This window comes from Neoarius graeffei, chromosome 10, assembly GCF_027579695.1.
Source record: "Neoarius graeffei isolate fNeoGra1 chromosome 10, fNeoGra1.pri, whole genome shotgun sequence".
Classification (NCBI taxonomy): Eukaryota; Metazoa; Chordata; class Actinopteri; order Siluriformes; family Ariidae; genus Neoarius; species Neoarius graeffei.
Genome location: NC_083578.1, coordinates 79,629,189 through 79,643,655, shown reverse-complemented (window position 1 = coordinate 79,643,655; position 14,467 = coordinate 79,629,189). Strand labels below are relative to the sequence as shown.

Below are 14,467 nucleotides of genomic sequence, written 5' to 3'. Positions count from 1 at the left end.
AAACCGTAGTGGCTAAAGAAGGCAACTGGACTTGCTTGAAATTCTTGAAGATGTTTCACTTCTCATCTGAAAGACTTCTTGAGTTCTGTCTGACTAGTGGGGAGTTTCAGATATTTATCCTGTAGTGGACCAAAAGCAACCCTAAGGAGAGTCGTTGAGGTGACATGGGTCATTGATGCTCTCAGGCCAAGTTTACATTAGACCGTATCTGTCTCGTTTTCTTCGCGGATGCACTGTCCGTTTACATTAAAACGCCGGGAAACGGGAATCCGCCAGCGTCCACGTATTCAATCTAGATCGTGTCTGGTCCGGTGCTGTGTAAACATTGAGAATACGCGGATACGCTGTGCTGAGCTCTAGCTGGCGTCGTCATTGGACAACGTCACTGTGACATCCACCTTCCTGATTCGCTGGCGTTGGTCATGTGACGCGACTGCTGAAAAACGGCGCGGACTTCCGCCTTGTATCACCTTTCATTAAAGAGTATAAAAGTATGAAAATACTGCAAATACTGATGCAAATACTGCCCATTGTGTAGATATGATTGTCTTTAGGCTTGCAATCCTTCCACTTGCAAGTGGTAAGTGACGCGCATGCCCGATATGCACTGAGAGCACACACACAGCGGCTCAGTCCCGAATTACTGCTCGTGCACTTCACTCGCGCGCTCTGTGAGCTGCGCAGGGCCGGAGTGCGCACCCTCCAGAGGGCACTCGCTGTTCAGGGCGGAGTGATTTGGAGCGCAGGATGCCTGCGGAGCCGAGCGTATCCGTGTATTGGCGTTGCTGTGTGCAGGCGAATCGTGTATTGGTGTTGCTGTGTGCATGTTAATCGTTTTAAAAACGTTAATCTGATGATCCACTGATACGGTCTAATGTAAACCCCACCTAAGGGCCTCTGCATGCTCTTGCGACAAGCCTTTCGCAGATAGCTTTTCGCAGACAGTTGTAATTTATCGTTGAGTGGGGAGTAATAGGCGTGCGCAATGTTATTCACCGCCACAATGCAAGGGGGCGCGAAGTCGCGAAATCACTAGGAGTAGTTGGTGGGTGTGGTTAGTGGAGTGTTTATTCTCCGGTTACTTATAATGACTAGAACTGGAGTCGTATAGATGTATGTACTTCCTCACTTCCTCGATCAACCGCTCTTCGTGCTGCTCCATCTTCACTCGTGTTTTAAAAATGGCGGTCGTGAAAACAAAACAAACCGGGAAAGTAGGGAAGCGGAAGTGCGTGTACAGCGGATGTAGAGTGGACCAATCAGAGCCCTCTTGTCTGCGACGCTGTCTGCGAGGCTTCTGCGGTGGTCACAATTTTTGGGAGGTGCGTGCAGAGCGTCTGCGAAGGGGGGGGCTACGCAGACGCCATCTGCGACGCCATCTGCGAGGACTGCGTTGTCAGCATAAATTGGCCTTAACACCTACAGGATGGCTGAGAGGGTCAATGACCCATGTGACCTCAATGACTCTCCTTAAGGTTGCTTTTGGTCCACTTGAGGATAAATACCTGAAATGAAACTCCCCACTAGTCAGACAGAACCGAACAAGCCTTTCAGATGAGAGGTGAAACGTCTTCAAGGACTTCAAGCAAGTGCAGTTGCCTTCTTTAGCACATACGGTTCCTACAAAGTGGTTTCTCTTTCTTTTAGCATTCATTCTGAGTAATCAAACGTAGTACAAATCATTACAAAGTTTTAACAGCACTGTGATAGAGTTCAGCGTGTAAAAAATATTCAGATAAATTTTAGAAATGAAAATAATATTTGAATTGAATCCAGCTAATGTGCCAGGTTTGTTGATTTTCTCACAACACAGATGTTTCACCTGGCTAACAGTCAGTAAGACCACAGCTCGTGCGAACAGTGAATGATTTATCAGAAGCTTTAACAAGCTTCATGTGAATGAAAAACAACGCGATGGAATTGAAAACATAACTAGCTGGTTCCACTATCACTTCCTAATTAGTGGTTAAAGGGATCCTCCAGCGGATTTATTCTCAAACTTATTTTGAGTAAAAGTAGTCGCAGATTTCAAACTTTCATTTTCGGAGACCAAATAATGTTTGAGAAAAATTAATTTGCTTTAAAATGCCAGATGGGCTTGATGTATGCGATGACATCAGATAGCGGTCACTTGGAGCAACTCAACTTTTATATTCTCTGCTCTGTTTACATCATAGTTTTGCTAGTTTTACAAGTATTTACCAAATTTATCAATTTTTAAATAAGTATGCCTGATTGTGTAGCATATAAATGCCACAATGATGCTAAAAAGAAAGCACAAGCTGGAACTAGACTGCATTTCCGCAGAGAAAATGCAAAGTGTGCTTGATCAGCTGGAACAAAGGGCCACTAACAAACTGGATCAGACATGGCACTTTGTGCTCTAAAATCTTTTTTTACATGATCTACATGGTGCTGGGTAGATTAACAGAGATTGTGGCATGATTTAAAACAGATTTAAGAGTGCGAGGCGGGCAACATGACATGACATGAAGTTTTTCTCCCAAAACTCCATTCATTTGAAAAATGAATGGAAGTGAATGGGGGGAAAAGGGATGAGTGAAAAGAAAGGAAAAGACGAGTGCAGGTCAGAACCGACTGTACCGGTATGTATGTGTCAGGGGAGCTGGCCTGAGGTATCGCTTGAGGTTTGGTGGGTCTCCGATGGAGCGTGTCCGAGCAGGACGGTTTGATTCGTGAGCCCCATTCATTCTCTATGGGAAAAAAATGACAGGAAAATGACAAGAACGAGAGAACAAGTGCATCTATCCAAAAGCTGTATACAAGCGCACTACACCGGTTTGGGCCAGACGCGTTAGAGTTGGAACAGTGTCAATATCTTTTTTTAAGACAAACACTTTTCATTTTACAGGTTTCTGTGCTATGCAGCTTATAGACACTTCACTTGGTGGACTCATGGCTACTTGGGGAAAACAGGAAGGAGAGTTAGTCTCCTCACCGTTAGTCGAGAACATGTGACCTAGCTGAACTGTATCTCTGTGTACCCATACACCGACTACATGTACTAATCCATTATTCAGCCATCATTTTTCCCCCCAAAAGCGACCTTGGGTGTAAGAAAGGCGCTATATAAATTGAACTATTATTATTATTTGGAGGCGGCACGGTGGTGTAGTGGTTAGCGCTGTCGCCTCACAGCAAGAAGGTCCGTGTTCGAGCCCCGTGGCCGGCGAGGGCCTTTCTGTGCGGAGTTTGCATGTTCTCCCCATGTCCGCGTGGGTTTCCTCCGGGTGCTCCGGTTTCCCCCACAGTCCAAAGACATGCAGGTTAGGTTAACTGGTGACTCTAAGGTGGGGTTTACATTAGACCGTATCAGCGGATCATCAGATTAACGTTTTTAAAAACGATTCGCGTGCACACAGCAACGCCAATACACGATTCGCGTGCACACAGCAACGCCAATACACGGATACGCTAATCACATGACTAATTAGACGGCACGTAAGTTGAAATGTGTAAATGTGTAATGTGTAAATTTCTCCTCAGCGGCTCGGCTCCGCCGGCATCCTGCGCTCCAAATCACTCCACCCTGAACAGCGAGTGCCCTCTGGAGGGTGCGCACTCCGGCCCTGCGCAGCTCACAGAGCGCGCGAGTGAAGCGCACGAGCAGTGATTCGGGACTGAGCCGCTGTGTGTGTGATCCCAGTGCATATCGGGCATGCGCAAGTCACTCACCACTTGCAAGTGGAAGGATGGCAAGCCTAAAGACAATCATAACTACACAATGGGCAGTATTTGCATCAGTATTTGCAGTATTTTCATACTTTTATACTCTTTAATGAAAGGTGATACAAGGCGGAAGTCCGCGCCGTTTTTCAGCAGTCACGTCACATGACCAACACTAGCGAATCAGGAAGGTGGATGTCACAGTGACGTTGTCCAATGATGACGTCAGCTAGAGCTCAGCACTGCGTTTCCGCGTATCACAATGTTTACACAGCACCGGATCAAATACGAACTGGGTTGAATACGTGGGCCCTGGCGGATTCAAGTTGTTCCGCCTGTGGAGTCGTTTTCCCGACGTTTTAATGTGCACGGACAGTGCATCCGCGACGAAAACGAGACAGATACGGTCTAATGTAAACCCCACCTAAATTGAGCGTAGGTGTGAATGTGAGTGTGAATGGTTGTCTGTATCTATGTGTCAGCCCTGTGATGACCTGGCGACTTGTCCAGGGTGTACCCCGCCTTTCGCCCGTAGTCAGCTGGGATAGGCTCCAGCTTGCCTGCGACCCTGTAGAAGGATAAAGCGGCTAGAGATGATGAGATGAGATGAGATTATTATTTGGAATTAACGGTGTTAATTAAGTAATGTGTTTCTAAACAGATTATAAATACAGATATGAATAGAGGGAGCACTATTCAGGCTCCTGTGCATAGACCTGAGACCAATTATGAACTCGAGGAAGTTTGAAGAACTGTCAGAGCCTGAATTCACAGACCATGCTGACAGTGCTAGCATTTATGCTGGGTTTTTTTTCCTTCAGTATTTCCAGTGACAGTGAGGTAGGGTTCATATGTCATTTCTTTGTAAAGGCGGAAGAAAAAGAAAGAAAGAAAAACATCACCCCTTAAAAAGCAGCATTTTAAAGGGATTTTCATAATAATTATTATTATTTAAACTGATATAGTGCCTTTCTCACACCCAAGGTTGCTTTACAATTACATTGTAGGCACTTAGCAGATGCTCTTATCCAGAGCGATGTACAACATACCCAGAGCAGCTTGGGGTTTAGGTGCTTTGCTCAAGGGTACTTTAGCCATTCCTGCTTGGTCCAGGGAATCAAACCCGCAACCTTTCGGTCCCAAAGCTGCTTCTCCAACTATTAGGCCATGACTTCCCCCCCAATTACTTGAAAAAAAAAAAAAAAAGGCCACCAAAAGAGGGACAAGATGTAATTCCAGTGGCGTCGCTGACCCTAATTCCACTAAAAGGTGCACGACCCCTAAAGAAGAAGAAGAAAATGGCGGAGCGTGTAGCACAACTCAGGATGAAATAAAAACTCTACTCGAAAAAAAACAAAACCTAAAAATACAAAAAAAAAAAGCAATAAAATATGGAATAAAAATATTTGATGTGGGCGGCACGGTGGTGTAGTGGTTAGCGCTGTCGCCTCACAGCAAGAAGGTCCTGGGTTCGAGCCCCGGGGCCGGCGAGGGCCTTTCTGTGTGGAGTTTGCATGTTCTCCCCGTGTCCGCGTGGGTTTCCTCCGGGTGCTCCGGTTTCCCCCACAGTCCAAAGACATGCAGGTTAGGTTAACTGGTGACTCTAAATTGACCGTAGGTGTGAATGTGAGTGTGAATGGTTGTCTGTGTCTATGTGTCAGCCCTGTGATGACCTGGCGACTTGTCCAGGGTGTACCCCGCCTTTCGCCCGTAGTCAGCTGGGATAGGCTCCAGCTTGCCTGCGACCCTGTAGAAGGATAAAGCGGCTAGAGATAATGAGATGAGATGAGAATATTTGATGTTAAGAATGTATGTATTTTTTTTTTAGGTCTGTCAAACGATTAAAAAATGTAATCGCGATTAATCTCAGAATTTCATATAGTTAATCGCGATTAATCGCATTTTTTTAAATCTATGTAAATGAATAAGGCTTTTAAAGTGAAATGTTACAATTAAAATAGTGAACACATTTTATGCTAAAAGTACTTGTTAAAAACTGCTGGGACAAGAGAAAATGGTACGGGAGTTTATTCACTCACATACTAGGCAGTACTGAACATACAAAACACCAAATTGGATTTTGTGATGGATTAGGGAGCTGTAGTCTCAAATATAAAACACGTAGTCACATACTACTGTGTCTCAGTTCAGACATGTGTGACAAAAGAAAATAAAAATGAAATAAAACTTCAATTGTGTTGGAGTTGTACTCAGTCACAGCCTATAGGACTTCACAATGCTGTGCAAACAAAAATAAATTGCATGAACTACGGGTGACTCGCAGGGCCAAATTAGAATTTGCGTTAACGGCACTATTTTTTTTTAATCGCGATAAATTGAGACCGCGTTAATGCATTATCGCGTTAACTTCGACAGCCCTAATTTTTTTTATTTTTCAAGGATTATTATTATTATAGCATTTTTCACTAATTGCTCCTGTCATTTCGCCAGTTCGTTTAAGTCAAGTCAAGTTTATTTGTATAGCGCTTTTAACAATAAACATTGTCGCAAAGCAGCTTTACAGAATTTGAACGACTTAAAACATGAGCTAATTTTATCCCTAATCTATCCCTAATGAGCAAGCCTGTGGCGACGGTGGCAAGGAAAAACTCCCTCAGACGACATGAGGAAGAAACCTCGAGAGGAACCAGACTCAAAAGGGAACCCATCCTCATTTGGGCAACAACAGACAGCATGACTATAACATTAACAGTTTTAACATGAAGACAGTTTCGTTGATGTTATAAACTCTTCATTGATGGAAACTTGAGTGCAAAACTGTTCATGACAACTGCAGTCCTAAAGTTAGCAAGTCAACTGTAGTCCTCAGCTATAAAAGCATTACTGTAAGAGTCCAGAGCGTCCTCCAGGTATAACCCTCAACTGTCCTCATGGGGCCGTCCTTCACAGGAGCGATGCGATAAAACTCCGACCAGACACAGGGCAGCAGGATGGATCAAGCAGGTCCGAGGAGCAGAAGAGGCCAGCATCTCAATCCCAGGACCAACATGTAACTCAGACGGACAGATTGTTTACATTCTAAGCGGAAATTATTTTGTCAGATGTTTTGTATAAAGTTTTTATTTATTGAATTTGCAGAAAATAAAAATGTTCTGTTTCTCAAAATCCAGTGAATGTGGATAGAATAAAACAGTTATTCCACTCAATCTTGTCACACATGTATGACAGCATTGAATGGAATAACTGTTAATTCTATTTTTAGAGTCATTATTCAATTTAGACTTGGTTACAATAAAACCACGCTCCTCTCCCAGCTCACTGACATGCTTGAGTGGAGCACAGCTACAGAGAGCAAAGCAAAGCAGAAATAAAAGTTGAATTCTGATCATTTATCCAGCCGATATTGCTCAGGCAGGTCTGATTAAGCTGTCTTCGGAAGGAGCCACAGGCTCAGCAGCAGGGCTCGAGCCGGATTAGAGGGTACGCGTGGGCCACAGCTACAATGGCAATCCGCAGATGAAGGAGGAGATGACCATCCAGGACGTGACCGGCAGCCTTAAGGCTCTCAGCTGCTCAGTCTCAGTAGTCACACTCACACCTTTCACAGGCAGCCCCTTTAGAATCCGCCACAGAGGAGCAGAATGAGACACGGCTGTATTTAATAAGATATATTTACACTCCAGCTGTTGTTTGTCACTGCTCACTTCACGCCGCTCCCTCTGGGAGTTTGCCGGATGGGAAACAGTGTGTTAGCTTCGGCGGGAGAAATAGAGGTGACGTGGGGACATGACGTGGGTTTATATGCGGCTTTAAAGCAATTAGTAGCCGTCAATCAAGGAGAAATGCAGCTGTTTCAGTTCTGTCTTATTGAACAGTAATTGTGATTATTTGCATAAGGATTTTAATGCTTTTCTCAGGACAGTGAACGAGCACGCTCTTTAGGTTTCGTTTTTTTAGTTTTTCTTTTTCAGGATTAGTCGACATACTGAAGTCTGATTGGAACAAATAAATCCAAGATGTTTCCATTTTTTCCACAGTTTGCTATGAGAAGTGAAAAAAAAAAGTTTGTTATTCCACAAAATTGAGTCGTACATGAGCTAATAGCTATAAGCCATGTACGACAAGATTGAGAGGAATAATTGTTTTATTTTATCCACATTCACTGGATTTTGAGAAACGATTTATTTTTTGCAATAAAAACTTCATACAAAATGTCTGACAAAATCATTTCTGCTTAGAATGTAAACAAACCGGTGAAATGACGGGAGCAATTTGTGAAAAATGCAATAATAATAATAATAATCTCATCTCATCTCATTATCTCTAGCCGCTTTATCCTGTTCTACAGGGTCGCAGGCAAGCTGGAGCCTATCCCAGCTGACTACGGGCGAAAGGCAGGGTACACCCTGGACAAGTCGCCAGGTCATCACAGGGCTGGCACATAGACACAGACAACCATTCACACCTACGGTTAATTTAGAGTCACCAGTTAACCTAACCTGCATGTCTTTGGACTGTGGGGGAAACCGGAGCACCCGGAGGAAACCCATGCGGACACGGGGAGAACATGCAAACTCCACACAGAAAGGCCCTCGCCGGCCACGGGGCTCGAACCTGAACCTTCTTGCTGTGAGGCGACAGCGCTAACCACTACACCACCGTGCCACCCCTAATAATAATAATAATAATAATTCTTGGAAAAAATAATATATACATTCTTACTATCAAATACTTTAATTCCATATTTTGTTGGGGGGTTTTTTTGTATATTTTGCGGTTTTGTTTTCGAGTAGAGTTTTTATTTCGTCCTCAGTTGGTTCAGCAAAATGCTCCACCATTTTGTTTTTCTCTACTCACGGTATATGAGCTGATATCCTCATAGTAGAGTAGCCAATCAGAGCGTGCGATTGCTCATATCCAGTCAATATGGATAGAATAATATGCGAAAGGTTAGTAAGGAGTTTATTCTTTGGCTTTTTTATTTCTAAGGGCGTATTCACACCTACGTTGTTTGGTCCGGACCAAACGAACCAAATTTCCCTTGGTCCGGACCTTTTGGGTTGGTCTGAATACAAACCACCGAACTCTGGTCCGGACCAAACAAGCGGACCGAGACCGAGCTGCAAGGTCGGACTCGGTCCGGACCAAAGGAACCCTGGTGCGGATCTTTTGGAGGTGTGAAAGCAGACCGGACCTAATCCGACAGTTTTGCTTTTTTGTACCTCGGGAGCTTCCGTCGTTTGTCGAGCATTATGGGAAACAGAGTCTTGACACTCCACCGCAAAGTGCAAACGCTGTTTCAGTTGTCAAGGGTTGTTCAGTCACCAGTGGTAGGCAAGTACAAAAAATGGAGTGGGGGCAAACGTGGGCCGAGGAAGAAACGCGTACCCTTGTGGATATATGGGCAGATGTCCACATATCTGAGCTTTCGGAGAGAACACACAAAAATGCCGACGTGTTTGCTGTATTCAGTGAGAAAATGAAGGAGAAGGGGTTCACGCGCTCCCTAGAACAATGTCGGCTAAAAGTGAAGAAACTCCGTCAGACCTACATTAAACTCAGGGACGTTCTTTCAAAAAGTGGCGTACTGGCGACGCAAAAAAGAAATTCATCTATTGCGTGAAGAGCCAGAACTGTCACAACATGATGTGCGGTCATCAGCGCTATCCTCCGTAGCCACCTTGCCCTTTGTCGTCGTCGTTGATAAATTACTTGTACAACAGCATAGTAATCGCACAATTGTGAAAACAGTAAAAACTGGAAAAAAAAAAACATATAGCTTTGATGACATTAAAAAGAATAACAGCACGGAAAGCCTCCATGACTACTTTTGAACTTAACGCTTTGTGCACGTGTTGTCTCTGACCAATAGCTGAACGACCTCAGGGCGCGTGGCTTTGTTGACAGATTTTGGTCCGCTTACTAAAATGTACAGTGTGAAAGCGAACCGCACCAAAATGAAAAAATAAAAAAAAACATTTGGTTCGGACCAAAGCAAGTGAACTATCAAACTATCCTGGTCTGAATACACCCTAAGATTAAAATAGACGGTCATTATAATGAGGCATGACGCTGCTTTCAGTCACGCATGCAGAATAAACGGCTAGCGGTTTCAGAAGTGAATTTATTTCTCCACTCGAGTAATATATGACAAGTGTTCTGAGAAAGCTATAAATATAATCTATATTGGTTTATTTTTCAGCAAAATCATGCTAGATAATGAACAGTTTTTTTAAGAAAAGGCGTCTTGGAAAGAAAGTCCAGAATTGCCCACGGGCATTACGGGAAAATTCTGCCCGCCAAGGAACCAATCAGAATGCACGATTTTACCAGAAGTAGCTTGTGCCATATAAGATTAATTTATAAACTTCATTGGCAAAATGAGGTTGGATTTACACTCTACACACCATCACCACGTCATGTCAGCGAGGAAGCTATGGCCTAATGGTTAGAGAAGCAGCTTTAGGACCAAAAGGTTGCTGGTTCGGTTCCTTGGACCAGCAGGAATGGCTCAAGTGCCCTTCAACAAGGCACTTAACCTGCTGCTCTGGATAAGAGTGTCTCCTGTAACGTAGTCCTATTGTGATAAGAATGATCCTCTTGCCAGATAATACCTGATCAGTCCTGTTTCACTGATAGCAAATTGTGCATAGCAACAAGTATTAATCTTCCACTTACAGAATGCATTTTATGTTTACATGATAAAACGGCCAGTTAGTTCTTGTACAAGACAATCTACAGCACCAGCTCCACGATATACAAATGTAGTTACGGATTTACTCTCAGAAGTTTGGAGCATTCCATGCATTATTAAAAAACGATGTGGAAATAAATTCGACACGGCACCGTGTGTATGAGTCGTGTCAAAGCCCATGGCAGCGCTTTCTGCATTTCCAGTTTGCCGCAGCCTCATCATCAGAAGACTGATCTCTCCTGATTCGACAGAGAGAAACCCACATGAATCATAGGCAATTACAGACACGCAGGAAGAAACGGCCAGGCGGAGAGAGAAATCATAAATATTTATTTGTGAAAAGGTGGATTGGAACGTAGGAACTTCTCAAATTCTGCTCCGATCAGTGAAATTATATTTAAGCCTATTAAAGATTCATTTGGTCAGTCAATTTTACAAATTCCCACGCTGAATTATTTATTTAAGTGGCAAAACGTGTTCAAAAGACTGTTAGTTTCGTTCCAGGGACTGTAGCTGAATTATAGATTCTCGAGCTGATGTGAGAAATCGGATAATGAGAAACTGCAGGGATTATGCTGGAGACATGCCAGCTCATTGGGTGAGAGCAAACAGAAATTGGTGCATACAGATATTAAAATTATATGAAGTAAAGCAAAAGGAAATAGGGTTGCATCATCATCATAATCATCGTCGTCATCGTCATCATATTTGTATCCTGCGCTGTATCTTTTCATATAAATCTTTAAAAAATTCTTCTCTTCTACATCAAAAATTCTCTCCCAGACTCCATCTGGTGAGCTTCCGTTTCCCGTCCTTGCTATAAAATATGACACATGGGGCGTGATGGAATTTTATTGCGAACCGCATGAAAACAAAATAAGCGAGAAGATCAATGAAAATGCAAATGCGAGCTGGAAAAAAGACACGAAGTGCATGCTGCCCGTTTCTCTGTGTCTCCTTTGATCATGACACATAGTGTTTTTTTCTTGCTGTGCTCTCTCACACACACACACACACACACACACACTTTCTCTCTCTCTTTTTCTGCATGCAGGTCTATTGACATTGACGTAAGCATCGCTGATTCGCAGAAGACATTCATCAGACCAGCACATCTTATCCATCCTCGCATCCCGGAGCTAAATCAAGAGCCCCCCACCACCAACCCAGCGGTCTCCTCCTCCACCTCCTCCTCCTCCTCCTCTTCTACCCTTCCAGGAGCCTGACTCCTCGGACATGGACAGTCAAGCACTTCCAGCAGGACATTGTGTCCTCCTTATCAGTTTATGATAAGATCATTGGCAAATGATCATTGGTAAACCCCGTAAATCTCAGATTTGCTGGAGAGTATCTCCAAAGTTAAGGCCAAAAGAAGCAAGTCTTTGAAGAACAAGCTGCTGACATGGAGTGGAGGAGTATAACGTAATGTTGTTTGGGATGTTGGATCACCATCCAAAAAGAAAAATGCTCTTGATGATTAACTTCAGACTCTTTTTCCACCGCAGGGATGATCCTATCTTAAAGACAGGAAGTGTTTTGTGTTTTGGACGTCAATCGTATCTTATAAAATACACCCCAAACCGCAAACGTACACTGTCTATGACATCATCAAAGGTGACTCACTGACTCTCCTGCTAATGAAAACGGGATGCCTTTGATGGTGTTGATCCCCAGTATTTTCAAGTGTAAAAGACGATCCAGTTGCATCCTGCTTTCCTGAGTCCCTTCACTCTTTGCTTTCAAGGGTCTGTCTCCATAGGATCTTGTTGGGTATATTATTTCGATAAACGCTCCATTTTGCCTGCGAGGCAACATAAGATGAATCCTTTTATATAGATGTGTACGTGTACCAACGGGGTCAGATTGCATCAGCGTTCTGTTGTTTGAACATCCATCATGTACATTTCTCTGCTTCCAGCATCCAAGGAGCGAGAAACATCTTTGCCTCTTTTTTTTTCCCCCTCTCTTAGCGTATTGTTAAGTTGGTGGCCTGGAAAAATAATAAGCCACACCAGAGAGTGTTTCATTTAAAACTGAGTTACATGATGGACATGAGGATTGTACGCAGCAGGTCTAGCAAGCAAAGAAAAACAGGCGAAGAGAAAATGGCCACTTTGAGTGAACAGTAGGTTAGTAATTTATCAGTCTGGAGGGGTAGGAGAGCTCCCTCGGTTGTGAATTTTAATGGTGTTTTATGGTTCCTAATAAAGTCTGTTATGCTTCTGGCAAATATGCAGAGCACAATATCCCTCGCTTCCAATTACTGAGAAACTCAAGGAGAGATTTCAGCCATTCATCATGTCGTACTGTTCCCAGAAATAACAGGAGAATATCTTTTTCTCTCTCTCTCTCTGTCTCTCAGTCTCTCCCCTCTCTCTTTTTTTACTGTCTATGGTCTTTAACAGATACCCAGATACCCAAGAGATGTGACAAACGAGTTTGTTCTCACAGCAGCATTTAAAACTGAGCAAAAGCACAAGTGCTTTTGTTTCAGCGGGACATAAGACATGCCAAGATAAATGAAAACATTTGACACGGGTCTAAATAGCCTCGAAGTATCACCAAGTTTTTTTTAAATCGCAGGCAAATCAGGACAGGGCAAATTGATTGGTCTGTTCAAATAGTGTTCCTGCACACATCAAGTAGGAACTAATTTGAGGTTCAGAAAATTTTGATTTTAAAAGCATAATGAGGAAACATTAGTCAGTGTTTTGAAACCTTATGTGATGGTGAAGGTTTGGGGTGAGTTCAGTTTGCAAACAAAGCTCGTGTTTTTCCAGTCAGCCGACGTCCCGGTCTTCATCGGTAGTCATGAAAGAATAAAGTTGGAAGAATAAAGCAGGGTTTAAGAAAGAAACCCTGAAAATGAATATTTTAAAACATTAACCAGGATTTAAAGCTTTCTCATGACCCAAGGAACATAATTCACACTTCCAGTTTTGTTCAGTTTTTCTTCTTCTTCTTCTTCTTCTTCTTGACAGGACATTTGGAGGACAGGCGGAGATGGAGGGTTTCAGAAAGAAACCCTGAACAAACTGAAAATTTACATAGAATCTAGAAAAAAGTCTTGAAAAGGTCTGGAATCTTCTCATGAAGAAAGGACGTCACTGAAAGTCTGGGTGTTTCTGGGTGTGACTGATTTCTTCTTCTTTTGGCTGTTCCCGTTAGGGGTCACCACAGCAGATATGTTCTGCGTAGGTTTTACACCGGATGCCCTTCCTGACAGAACCCTCCCCAATCTATCTGGGCTTGGGACCATGACTAAGTATGCACTGGTTTGTACAATCCCAATGGATGGGAATTTTACCTAATCTGTACCGTATGTCCATAGAGGAATCATGGAGGAAACCCACAGAGACACTGGGAGAACATGCAAACTCCACACAGAAAGGATCTATTGGCTATGAGGTTCGAACCCGGAACCTTCTTGCCGTGAGACGACAGTGTTAACCACTACGCCACCTAATCGATTCCTATAAAAATGAAATCATATCTTCTTCTTTCAGCTTTTCCTGTTAGGGGTCATCACAGCGGATAATGTCCCTCCATCTCGTCCCATCCTCCAAATCCAGCCCCTGGGGTTGCACAAGCCAGTGTATTCTTAACTTTGTGTACAGTGGTGTAGTGGTTAGCACTGTCACCTCACAGCAAGAAGGTTCTGGGTTGGAGTCCAGTGGCTGACAGGGGCCTTTCTGTGTGGAGTTTGCATGTTCTCCCAATGTTTGCATGGGTTTCCTCTGGGTGCTCTGGTTTCCCCCACAGTCCAAAGACATGGGGTGGCCTGAAGGTTAGAGAAGCAGCCTTGGGCCCAAAGTGTAGCCGGTTTGATTCCCAGGATCAGCAGGAATGGACAGCACTTTCCCCTCCCTTTGTATCATGGTTGCTTGAGCAAGGCACCTAACCCCCAGCTGCTCCCTGGGTGTTGTAGCATCGCTGCCCACTGCTCTGGGTATGTGCTTCAGATGGGTTACATGCAGAGGAGGAATTTCACTGTGTATGTGTGATAAATAAAGGCTTCTTGTCTTGTCTTAGCGCTGGGTCCCAAGCCCAGCTAAATGGTGAGGGTTGGGTCAGGAAAGGCATCTGGTATAAAACTCATGCCAAATCAACTATGCGGATGATGAA

The 14,467-nt window shown here is 43.7% G+C and overlaps 1 protein-coding gene across 1 annotated transcript in view; it reads left to right on the top strand.

The window, feature by feature from the left end:
• Window positions 1-11,478, top strand: part of tafa5l (TAFA chemokine like family member 5, like) — a 209,855-nt gene extending 198,377 nt beyond the window's left edge. The window contains exon 5 of the mRNA XM_060930913.1: window positions 11,397-11,478. The gene's annotated coding sequence lies outside the window, so the exon portion shown is untranslated. The remainder of the gene's footprint in view (window positions 1-11,396) is intronic.
• Window positions 11,479-14,467: the final 2,989 nt, after the last annotated feature.